Below are 12,917 nucleotides of genomic sequence, written 5' to 3' on the forward strand. Positions count from 1 at the left end.
GGGAGGTTAGAGATCGGTCTGTAGTTAGCCAATACCTCTGGATCCAGAGTGGGCTTCTTCAGGAGAGGTTTAATAACAGCCACCTTGAAGGAGTGTGGTACGTGGCCTGTTAGCAGAGACACATTGATAATATCTAATAGAGAGCCGCCAATTAAAGGCAAAACGTCTTTAAGCAGCCTCGTCGGGATGGGGTCCAAGAGACAGGTAGACGTGTTCAAGTAGAAACCGTTGAAAATAATTGGTCACGGTTGATAGGAGAAAATCCTCAAATATACACCAGGGCATACAGCGGTTTCCAAGGCCATTCCACTTGAGGACAGATTGGCACTGGTTATGGGCAAGAGATTATTAATCTTGTCCCTAATAGTTAAAATCTTTTCATTAAAGAAGTTCATAAAGTCATTACCACTAAGGTTTATAGGAATGCTCGGCTCCACAGAGCTGTGACTCTCTGTCAGCCTGGCTACAGTGCTGAAGAGAAACCTGGGGTTGTTTTTATTTTTTTCTATTATTGATGAGTAATAGGCTGCTCTGGCATTACGGAGGGCCTTCTTATATGTTTTAAGACTATCTCGCCAAACTAAGCGGGATTCTTGAGATTAGTTGAGCCATATGCATTCAAGCTTTCGTGACGTTTGCTTCAGTTTGCGGGTCTGAGGGTTATACCAGGGAGCAAACCTCCTCTTCCTCACTGTCTTCTTCTTCAGAGGGGCTATCGAGTCCAGTGTCATTCTCAGAGAGCCTATGGCACTGTCAACAAGATGATCAATCTGGGACGGACTAAAGTTAGACCAGGAGTCCTCTGTTATATTGAGACGTGGTATCGAATCAAAAACAGAAGGAATCGCTTCTTTAAATTTAGCTACAGCACTATCAGTTAGACATCTAGTGTAGAAACTTTTGACTAACGGAGTACACTCCGGTAGTATAAATTCAAAAGTTATGAGGTTGTGGTCTGACAGAAGAGGATTCTGTGGGAAGACGTTCAAATGCTCAATGTCAATGCCATAAGTAAGAACAAGATCAAGCGTGTGGCCAAAGCTGTGAGTGGGTTTCTGTACTCTCTGACAGAAGCCAATCGAGTCCAACAAGGAGATGAATGCAGCACTAAGGCAATCATTATCAACATCCACATGGATATTAAAATCTCCAACAATAATAACTTTATCGGTTTTAAGAACCAAACTTGATATAAATTCTGAGAATTCAGATATAAACTCTGAATATGGACCTGGTGGCGGTACAGAATCACAAATCGAATTGGCTGTAGTGTTTTCCAGGTTGGATGTGAAAGACTAAGAACAAGGCTTTCAAATGAGGTGTAGTGTAATTTTGGTTGAGGATTAATTAATAGGCTCGATTCAAAGATGGCTGCTACTCCACCTCCTCGACCGGTGCCTCGAGGAATGTGAGTATTAATATGACTTGGAGAGTCGATTCATTCAGGCAGACATATTCTTCATGGCTCAGCCAGGTTTCAGTTAGGCAACATAAATCAATGTGATTATCTGATATTAAATCATTCAGTAACACAGCTTTAGATGACAGAGATCGAATATTTAGGAGACCACATTTAATAGACCTATTTTGTTGCACTGCTGAAATAATTGTGTTAACTTGTATAAGGTTATTGTGTACGACTCCTCTTCTGCTTACTTTTGATTTATTTAATTGAAGTGGCCGTGGGACAGACACAGTCTCTACTCTAAAGTCAAGGGTGGGTAACTGCTCGAATGGAAGAGCAGAGAAGGGTGTTAAACTACAACTCTGCTCCCGGTTCCTGATCTGAACCCTGGGTTGTCATAGATTAAGTCCGGTGATCAACTTGGTCATATTCGCAGAAATGAGACGCTCCGTCCAACGTGGGATGAATGCCGTCTCTCCTCATCAGATCAGGTTTTCCCCAGAAAGTCTTCCAGTTGTCTACGTAGCCCACATTATTCGCTGGGCACCACCTCGACAGCCAGCGGTTGAAAGACGACATTCGGCTATACAATTCGTCTGTCTGCAAATTTGGGAGAGGGCCAGAGAAAATTACGGTGTCCGACAACGTCTTGGCATAAGCACACACCGATTCCACATTAATTTTAGTGACTTCCGACCGACGGGCTCGGGCGTCATTACCACCGGCGTGTATTACAATCTGACTGTATCTCCGCTCAGGCACCTCAAACTCACACAGACGGTCTGTGGTGTAAACCACGGCCAGTGAGGGTTCTTCATGAGCTCAGCTGGTTGTAATGAATCTCCGTGTGTCTCCATGACATCATTCAACGTGCATAACCCCCATTACACCACCCTGTATAACACACGGTGCATCATGAACATGGCTAACTGGCTAACTAGCATGCTACGGCACATGGCTGAGTCACCGAGCTAGCTAGCTAGCTAGCTAATGCTGATGAAGCACATGGTGTAGCTCATTGGGACACAAAACTAAACGGTGCTACGTCAAATCTCCACATCAACTTCTAAACTGACAAACATTGAGCGCGTTACTCAGTGTTTCCTTTATACTTCTCTGTAGCTGCTGACGATCCCAAACTGGAGGGACTTGTCTCCTCTCTATTGACCTTCTCTGTAATTGGATGTTCCCGTACTCAACTTCATTATCCGGTCCTGTTGCTCACATTTAGTTTCCTTGCAGTGTGTGTTTTTTTATTTTTATGTCTGCGTTTTACAACCGTAGAGTTAAACCGAGCTCAGTAAACCTCCTGGCCGGCTGTGTCTTCCCTCCGAGGCCTCACATGCCTGTGCCGTTGTGTCAGAGAGGGGTTTTTACTACGTGTGTGTGTGTGTGTGTGTGTGTGTGTGTGTGAGTGTGTGCGTAAATGAGTGTAGGATGTGTGTGTAACGTTCGTGCATTTACACTTCAAGCTGAGGGTAGTTACTATGGTGAGTGAAGCCAGGAGTGGAGGGAATTGTCTGGGGAGTGTGTATGTGTGTGTGTGTGTGTGTGTGTGTGTGTGTGTGTGTGTGTGTGTGTGTGTGTGTGTGTGTGATTTCCGTGAGTCATTTATTGTGCGTTGGTATAAGCGACTGTGTGGTGCAGGAGCTGGATGCTAAATGAGCGTGGAGCTGGAAGGTCGGCAGCCACTCTGGGAAAACCACCTGAAGTTCATCACCCCTACAGGGTGCCACATAATGGGACGAGCTTAATTAGACTTGAGTGTGCACGTGTGTGTGTAGGTGTGTGTGTGTGTGTGTGTGAGTTTGTCTTGTAAGTCTGACTGCCGGGGAAAGGAAAAATAAGTTTGATCACAACGCCATGCAGATGAGCGTTCAAGGTGACGAAAGGTTAATGAACATGAAATAGATGAATTCACCCGCTTTGACTCCACGTCCGTGCGTCTATCTGTCATCTATCCATCCATTCCTTTATTCAAACCTCCTCCCTCCCTCTCTCCCTCTGCCTCTCCACCCTGTCTGTGCTCTTTAGTTTCCATCCCATCTGCCTGCTCTGTGTCAGAAAGCATCCATTCAGAGTCTCTGAGGAGACGGCACAGCAAGGCTAAATGGGCCGAGAAAAATGACAAAAACAAGACGCTTCAAAAAAGAGAAGTCATTCTTACTTTTATCCCCTCGCTCTCTTTATGTGATTTACAGTTTTGTTCTGTCTGTCTTTCGGGTTTTTTCCCGTTTTTTTATATTTTTACCACCCTCTGATTATTCCCTCGCTGATGAAAAGTGTAAGGGGGTGGGGGGGGGGCTATTTAGATGAAAAGCACCGGCTAGAGTCCGTGATGGTGAGACAGAAGATGATTTCGGCGGGACGTTTCCTCCCCCTCGCCGCGGCAACGGAGGGGTTGAGGAAAGAAATGTGATTGAGATCGTCATGGAAACGCCAGCGGCTGGATGGTTGGAGGGGGGGGGGGAGGTTAGGGTTTTGGGAAAAATATTGTGTATGTCTGAAGATCAGGGCTAATTAAACAGAGTGTCTGTGTGTGTGTGTGTGCGTGTGTGTGCGTGTGTGTGTGTGCGTGCGTGTGTGTGTGTGTGCATGTGTGTGTGTGTGTGTGCAGAGGTTTCTCTGGGCGTTGGTATCCAAACAGGACACAGAGAGAACCTAAATGGGCATAAAGACTGAAAGCCCCTTTAAATGGTTTCATCACATCTTTAAAATATTATTCATTTTAAACCAAATTCTTAACTGTCAACCAACGGAGACGGGCCGGCACGCTTTGGGAAACCAGCAGCACCGGTGAATGACGGCGATGAGCGCTGCGCTCCGTTGTGCTTCAAGCGAAGCGTGAGCGCTCAGACTGTCACCTGATCAGTGGTCAGCGGGGAAACTGTGTCGACTTTGAGAGGAAATGGTTATTTTCTCACGCTGCACACTTCCAGGAACAGCTGTTACGTTTGGGAGCGCCGTTCCCCCGGGGTGGACCCGGCTTACGGGGAAACAATCAAATCTGGCAGCGTTGGCCCACGCCGCCGTGGCGCCGTACCGGAAGCCGAGCGCGGCGCCCAGACGCCTGCCTGTCGGTTTCCCTCTTCGGCGCCTGGTGGCTCCAGATGTTTTCTGCTCTGTATTCTGGAGCCGGGAGCTCGGCGACGTGGCAGGTTCGACCCGACGGACCGGTGTTCCAGGATTGCCGGCTGGGACGAGCTCGTCGCAGCAGCTCCCGGGGTTCTTCTCTTGGCTTTGTGGAGCGGTGGTTTGCGTTAGCTTGAAGCGCGTACGAGCACGTGCACGCGGCTACATGCTCCGACCCAGACGGTACCAGCGCCGCTCTTTGTCTCACTGGTGTGCAACTACTACTGAGGGGAACCGGTTTCATCAGCTCCTTCTCCCTCAAACCTGGCCTGTACCTTTAAGGGCCCATTAAAGGAACCTGTTCCTGGAACTGGTTTGTAACTCAGGAATGAAGGCCGGTCTTGATGCAGCCGGAAGCTTCTTAACCTCTTCAGCGCCAAGCTTTGTTGAGGCCTCTGCTCCGAAAATGGCATCTCCAAACTAAAAAGGCTTTATCTCCGCAACCACTAGGGCTACTTTCATCATGTTTACATGTTTACCTTTAAAAAAATATATATTTATTGTTCAGATGTGTACATATCAGTATATTACTGGGTCAGAGTAAATGAAGATGGCACACAGAATTTTTTATTTATTTCAGGTCTGAATTGAAAAACAGCACTTCCAGGATGATTATCTGTTAGGAAGGAGGCAGTTGTGTTGGAGTTGGACAGCAACACACCACCTGGACGGCACTCACTGGAAGAAACAGCGGTAGACTTTTACTTTAACTCTATAAAGCGTTTATTCAAAATCAGGATACAAACAGACAATCATGCGCATGGACCCCAATCCAGAGCTGTCACCAATGGCCCCAGCGCTGCAGAAAGGATGCTGAGCAGAGCTCGCACGGCCATTGAAATAATCAACAGGGACAGTTCTGATTGGTCAGGAGTAAAGAGGGCGGTGTTTTCTCATTGGGTCTTGTTCCTCTGCTTCCGCCGTTGTCGCTCCTTCATTGGTTCTTGTGGCCAGCCAATGAGAGCATATGTTGTGAAAGTGTGAGAAGAAAGATGGAATTCACATGTAGCTTCCTTTGAAGCTCGGGAGTTTTCTAAGATAGTCTTATCTCTTCCTAGGTGGGATGCGCTGTGGCGAGAAGGTCGTTCCCAGGATATTTACAAAGGGCCAGTGTAGGTGTGTGTGTGTGTGTGTGTGTGTGTGTGTCAGAGAGGGCTGTGGTTGAATCCAGATATTAATTGTCAAAGCTGGACCTTTCCTTATCTTATCTGCGCTCAGTAGTTGTCTCTGTGGCTCTCCTGTTCATGTGAGCATGAGTGTTGCTTTGTTCTATTCAAATCTAGGGTGAGCGTTGGTGCATAAAGTTCTTTCGTGTGTCACTGTTATCTTCTTTGATTAGTTCAGGCGCTGGACTGCCCTGCTAAAGTTTCAAACCTTCCACAGTGATTTTCCACTTTCCACATAACATTTATGCAAACAATACTAGGCTATGCTAAACTAGAATATATATTCTTTACAGTTGAAAGGTTTAACACTCTCTCAAATCAGATTCAAATGTGTTAACATTCTCCCTGCAAAGTTTGCCTTTGAAAAATATGAAGCAGAACAAAGTTAGAGAGGTTTAATTTATTTTTTTAACTAAAATGTGTCAAAGCGGCCATTTTGTCGGCCATTTTGCCAAATTTAGATTTGAATTTTCTCATGTAACAAACCATATATTTTGACTTCTATGTTACTCATAATGTTCAAAATATCCAAATACAGAATTTTACAACTTCAAAAAAAATTCCAACGGGACACATTATCTTCTTTATTGGCGGACGTCCTTCAGCTGGACCTTTTCCTGAAAGTCCAAATTATTACATGCTGCTTGCTTCCTGCGGCCCATGTGTGGTGCTGCAGTCTGCGTGGCCCAAGGGACGGCCCTCAGTCACCACCGAGCCACAGTCACACAGCGTGACACAGTGAACTGTGTGGTTGAGTTTGTAAGAAGATGGCTAATGAGTAATGACAACAACAACAACAACACAAGAGTAAAGGAGACACGGTAGGGAGATTGATAAATAAAGCTGATGGTGATGAAAAAGAGGATGTGATTGATCCAAGGCGAGGCAGCTTTATTCATGAAGCATATTTCATCACAGAGAAACTCAAAGTGCTTTACGTGTAACGGTCGAATATGAGAAGAGGCGTACCGACCCGACCCGTACCGCGGTCCACCAGCAGGCGGTGATTGGTTCTCGCGCGGGTCGCAGATTGATCGTCCGTCTGGACGCATTCCCGTGAGCTGGCTAACAACTGGGATTCCATTACATTGATGACTCCACTATTTGTTCATGATGTCTCCCCCACCCCACCCCGCGGTTAATGTATGGCTCTACATCTCAAGAACACAAGCTGCATTCGAAGCCCACTGGAGGTTATTCCGACCCACGGAGCAGAACAGAGTTTCTCGTTGTCCGCAGAGTTCTTCTCCAGGCAGAGAGAAGCCAAAGGTCAAATGTGTTTCGAGCTCAGATAAGCAAACTACCAACAAAGGGTTACCATTTATCACACATGAGCATAAGATGCTCCATCCCTGCCCGTGGCTCTGGTTCGAATCGTAGACGAGTGAACGCTCAGCGCGGAGGAGCAGCTCAGGAACCGAATGCCTTTCTACGCTGATGATGATGTCATCTCTCGTGTGTGTTTATTGATGTTTTTTTGCCCGGGCGCAAGCTGTTCACCTCCAACGATCACGCCATTCACAATCCTGGAAGGTCAGCACGTTAGCTAAGTACAGCTAGCTGTCGCTGGAGGAGCTGATCCACAGAGCGTCTGGGAAGAAAACTCTCAGCTTGGCTCGCAAGTTGTAATATCTCTTGATTTCATTCACCGGATCCGGAGCAGGATCTTTTCTTTAAACACCAGGCGACTTTGAAAACCTCAGAAAACACAAGTGATCGCTGTGGCTCTGATTTGCATGACGTAGGAGCAGGTCTCGGAAAAGTGGTTCGTCGGTCCCGATGTCCCAGGTCAAAGGTCGTCCTAGACTAATGCGGGAGACACTTTTAAATCTCTGTGCATCATCTGTTGTGGGAGCATTGTTCCTGAACGCACCCCATCACCATGACATCAGCGTAGAACGGTATTCCGAGGTTCCTGAGGGCCTCAGGAACCTCGGAATACCGTTCTACGCTGATGCTGATGTCATGGTGATGGGTTGCGTTCAGGAACCTTCTTTCCCACGCTGGAAGTTTACTTTCTTCATCTCTTTCCAAACTCCAAACCAGAGCCGCTGACCTTCGTCTTCATACGATGACTTGCATGTTCAGGAACCCGCTCAGCTGTGCGTGGTTGACTGAGTGTCCTGGACAAACATGGCTCTCCAGGTCCGGAGGCAGCTGGAACCAACATTTCAAATTTATTGTTCCTATTTCCCGTGCAATCCAGAGCAATAATGGAATTATTGAGGATCCTCGATGAGTCCAACGGGAGATCCAGACTAGGGTTGGGTACCGGAAACCGGTGCCAATGTGGTACCGGTTCCAATACAACCGGTATCACCCGGACCGAAACGCAACGCACATTTCGGTGCTTCTTTCCGGTGCCTGAGCCGATTGAAATTGAAAACAACTATTGTTGTGAACTTCTCTGGTGACTCCGCCCTGTCAGCAGGTTACGAGCCTCTCATATTTAACTCTGACAGCGGAGGCTGCGCCGTGTGTGACTACGTGAGCCCGTGTGGAGCACACCAGCGTCAGGCTGGGCGCGATGGGGAGGCCGTCACCGGTCCCCCTGAACACGGGGAGACCGATGACGAGCAGCCTGAACTCACATTAGTACCGTAACGTTGATTGCAAGTCTTGCATTCATAAAAGTAGCCCAAGAAATAATAAATTAGCCATTATAACCATGCTTAAGCTAGCTCGTAGCTAGCGCTAGCTGAAACTACGAGCTACGGCGTGACAGTCTGCTAGCAGATGTGTTGATGTCCAGCGGTCCGGCTGTTTACCCGGTGTTACCGGGAATATAATGACGGAGGAATAAAGACCGCGGGGCGTCACTTTGTTTCAGTGTAACTCTCGCTGTCAGAAGCAACACTTTATGTGTCACATGTCATCTTCAGTCCCTCTGATTGGTTGTTCTCTTTGCCCATCAACACAGTGACAGGTTAACCCTATAAGGTCTGCACATGACAATACATATCACATCATATAATGGAGAACATATATTGTGTATGTAAACAGTCTGATATCCGTTGTGTGTCGGTGCTCCATGATAACGGCTTCTACAGGGAATATGCCCAAAGAGGTTTTTAATGTCCTCATTGTGCGTTTAAAAAAAAAGTTTCGGTTCAGGCACCGTTTAGGCACCGGTATCGTTTTAAAAGTACCGGTTTAGCACCGGTATCGGAAAAAACCCAAACGATACCCATCCCTAATCCAGACACGCTGTTCCTAAGCGACCTGGCGTCCCAGGTGCTCAGGAGCATCCCATCCAATCAAAAGGCAGATGTTACTGACTCCAGAAGGGAGAGACGTCTCATCCTGTCGCCTTCCGTCTTCAAAGACGAGGTTTTGGGGAACGTTTCTTCAGATGTCTCGTCTTTAACCCAAAGGTGTCATGAGGAGTCCCGCTGTGGAGCTGCTGGTGGCTCATTACATGATGTGTTCAATGTTTTCATGTTCCTTTGATGAAGTGAGAATGATGCAAAGAAGGAGGAAGGAGAGAGGTGCTGAAGGAGATCAGCAAGAGATGATGGAGATGTCATCATGTCGTTCCTCTTTAGGCCTTTACGCAGTTTTCTTTCCTCACGATTAATTCAAACGTCGATATATATTTCAACAAAGAACACAATTATCATGCCGCGAAGAACAGACGAGACTTCTGAGCTTTTGCACTGCGAGCGAAGGCACCGGCCAATCACGTCGAGCCGCATGGAGGCCCTGACATCAGGTCCAAGACGGCAAACTTGAGCACGCGTTGACACTTTGAAGGCTCGACTCTTTCTATGTTCCCTTTCACAATAAAAGCTTTAGACATATTCTATTTGAAAAAATTATTTTTACACTTTTGTTTGTGTTCTTTTTGTGTGGCACCTCCCCCACAGGATAGAGTAGATTGCTCCTCCCTCTCTCTCTCGCTCTCTCTCTCTACCACTCTAACTTCAAATCTTCTCATTTAGATGATCCCTATCGCAGTGAATGTAAGTGAGTGTGAGTAGTAATGGATAGTTTCCATGTCTCTCTCCCTCTCTCTCTCCCCCCCCCCCCCCCCCTATTCTCCTCCCTGTACGTGACACTGATGCGGGCAGCGGTGTAAGCTCCGCTGCCTCTCTCTTTGACGTGGATCACCGAGCTTCTTAAAGCAGGCGGCCGGCTGCTGTTGATGAGAAGCCAGGATGACGGGCGTGGCCCATTTCCTCGGTGGCGATGGCCTCCGTGCTTCTTCTTATTGTCACCCCCCCACACACACACACACACACCAACAGAAACGACGTGTTCCCACACCAGTGTTCAGCAAAGCGTTTCATCGGGGCGGGTGGCGAGGACGTGACACTGACGTTGAGCGCGCTCCCGGCGCATCGTGGTCGGGGCTCATCCGGCAGCCATGACTGCTTCAGACGTCAGAGCGCCGGCACGGCGCCGCTATCTGATGAGACGCTGGTTCTCTCTTCCCACTGTTCTTGGATATATTTTTTGCACTTTCTAAACCCATTAAATGTCTTATGGACAGTCACAATAAATCAGACTGGCACAAAAATACAACTCCCAACACCGACCATGTTGATACCCGTTTCATTAAACAATAAGTTACCGCTTCACAGAGAATGATGGGCTTTATGAGCTGAATTCCAGTTCTAAACAGAGTTTGTATAAATCCCTTTTTAGCGAACGCTTTTAACCAAAGAGACTGGGAGCGATGCAGGGTTCAGTGTCTTGCTCAAGGACACATCAACTAGGGCGGGGATTGAACCGCCGACCCCCTGATTGAAGGACGGACCTGCTGACCCATAAAACGTGGCTCGTGGATTTCAGACTGAAGTCAAAGTTTCCTTCACTGTAAAGTAAACTTTTGTAGTTCGACTATGTTGAAGAAATGTTACTTCCGGTATTCTTGTTGTTTTTAGGTTGTCCTCTTGGTTGATTCACTTATTGTAAATCGCTTTCTGCCAAACGTCCGCGACGCCAAGAGGTCCCGACCAATGAGAACGCGCTGGCTCCTCCTACTTCTCCCTCAACCAATCACAACCCTCGCTCCGCCAATGCTTCCCGGTTAAGGATGCATGGAAGTCGCTTTCTCTAGATTGTGAATGTGTAGTTAGACACGAACCAGTGGATGGGAAGCAGCTCACGAGTTCTCTGAGGGATCAGTCATCTGGGCCCTGGAGGCGTGGCCCTGGAGGCCTGGCCCTGTAGGCCTGGCCCTGGAGGCGTGGCCCTGGAGGCGTGGCCCTGTAGGCGTGGCCCTGGAGGCCTGGCCCTGGAGGCGTGGCCCTGGAGGCCTGGCCCTGTAGGTGTGGCCCTGTAGGCCTGGCCCTGGAGGTGTGGCCCTGGAGGCCTGGCCCTGGAGGCGTGGCCCTGGAGGCCTGGCCCTGTAGGCCTGGCCCTGGAGGCGTGGCCCTGGAGGCGTGGCCCTGGAGGCCTGGCCCTGCTGCATGCGACCCAGACGCTCGCCCGCCGACTGTAATGGACCTGTGAAGGAGTTCTGCCTTTGCAGAAGGATTTTAAATCTCTTGATTAAGGGAGGAGCAACAGCCATTATGGAGCCATCACAAAAGGCCATTATTCAGGCTTGTTTACCCCGAATGCCTCAAATATAAGCGGCACATTATAAGTACTGGATGTTGGCCCGCCTGTGGTGTTTCTGTGCCAGTCTGTAAGTTCTGAGAGGAACTGGGACAGGCGGAGTTGGACTCTTCATCTTTCAGGCCTTCTGCCACTTCAATCGGATATCACCAAGCCGGCCCCCCCGAATTTAGACATTCTGTCGTGTCCCGAGAGCCCCGCCTGGCGTCACCCCTCCGGCATCCCCCGACTGACACCTCTCCTACTCTCACTTCTCATCCCTCTCTTATCTTTTTATCTATCTTATCTATTTTTTTATTTGATCTTACGCCATCAAAATGAAGAATTTGAAGGAATCAAAGGCTTTTCAATCCAGGGCCTCTTGATATGTGGACCCCCCCCCCCCCCCCGGTTTTGTTGACGTACCTTTTACTTGCCAGCGGCGTACAGACTAGTATTTGATTCCCTCGGCGGCGCCGCCCGGCTCAGATTGTTTGATTGGCAGAACCTCGCTGCTATTTACATGAAACAGGAAGTGGGCTCACATTACCCCGCTACTACCCCCCCGAAGAAAAATCAACATGCCATTCACACACACACACACACACACACACACATTAGCCGACCTGCTGCAGCTCCACTCTCCCCTCCCCCCCCCCCCCTTAAGCCCAGCGTGAAGCCCCCTCTCCTCCGGTCTCGTAGCCGCTTCATCCGCAATGTGAACCTTCTCTATTGTTCCTCTTCTTGTTTGGCGCGTTTGCCTCGGTGTGGACCGGGCTCCCGGGCTCGATGGCGGGGCGCTGACCCGGCCTCGTGGTTTAGGACTCACTGAGCCAGCAGAGAGAGGCGGTGGGAGGAAGCAGGGGAAGCAAAGGGATGAGAGGGAAGAGAGGGGATGAGGAGGAGTGGCTGTAGTTAGGAGTCTGGGAGGGTGGAGAGAGGCTGGGTGGAGGCTGAGGGTGGAGAGAGGCTGGGTGGGGGCTGAGTGGTGGAGAGAGGCTGGGTGGGGGCTGAGTGGTGGAGAGAGGCTGGGTGGGGGCTGAGGGTGGAGAGAGGCTGGGTGGAGGCTGAGGGTGGAGAGAGGCTGGGTGGAGGCTGAGGGTGGAGAGAGGCTGGGTGGGGGCTGAGTGGTGGAGAGAGGCTGGGTGGGGCTGAGTGGTGGAGAGAGGCTGGGTGGGGGCTGAGGGTGGAGAGAGGCTGGGTGGGTGCTGAGGGTGGAGAGAGGCTGGGTGGGGGCTGAGGGTGGAGAGAGGCTGGGTGGGGGCTGAGGGTGGAGAGGCTGGGTGGGTGCTGAGGGTGGAGAGAGGCTGGGTGGGGGCTGAGGGTGGAGAGAGGCTGGGTGGGTGCTGAGGGTGGAGAGAGGCTGGGTGGAGGCTGAGGGTGGAGAGAGGCTGGGTGGAGGCTGAGGGTGGAGAGAGGCTGGGTGGTGCTGAGGGTGGAGAGAGGCTGGGTGGGTGCTGAGGGTGGAGAGAGGCTGGGTGGAGGCTGAGGGTGGAGAGAGGCTGGGTGGGGGCTGAGGGTGGAGAGAGGCTGGGTGGGTGCTGAGGGTGGAGAGAGGCTGGGTGGAGGCTGAGGGTGGAGAGAGGCTGGGTGGAGGCTGAGGGTGGAGAGAGGCTGGGTGGGGGCTGAGGGTGGAGAGAGGCTGGGTGGGGGCTGAGGGTGGAGAGAGG

At 49.7% G+C, this 12,917-nt stretch overlaps 1 protein-coding gene across 2 annotated transcripts in view; it reads left to right on the top strand.

Moving 5' to 3' along the window:
- The window catches only part of pvrl2l (PVR cell adhesion molecule related 2 like), a 350,989-nt gene that overhangs the window by 180,423 nt on the left and 157,649 nt on the right, over nt 1-12,917 (top strand). The gene's annotated exons all lie outside the window — the stretch shown is intronic.

This window comes from Pseudoliparis swirei, chromosome 1 (genome assembly GCF_029220125.1).
Source record: "Pseudoliparis swirei isolate HS2019 ecotype Mariana Trench chromosome 1, NWPU_hadal_v1, whole genome shotgun sequence".
In the NCBI taxonomy this organism is placed as follows: Eukaryota; Metazoa; Chordata; class Actinopteri; order Perciformes; family Liparidae; genus Pseudoliparis; species Pseudoliparis swirei.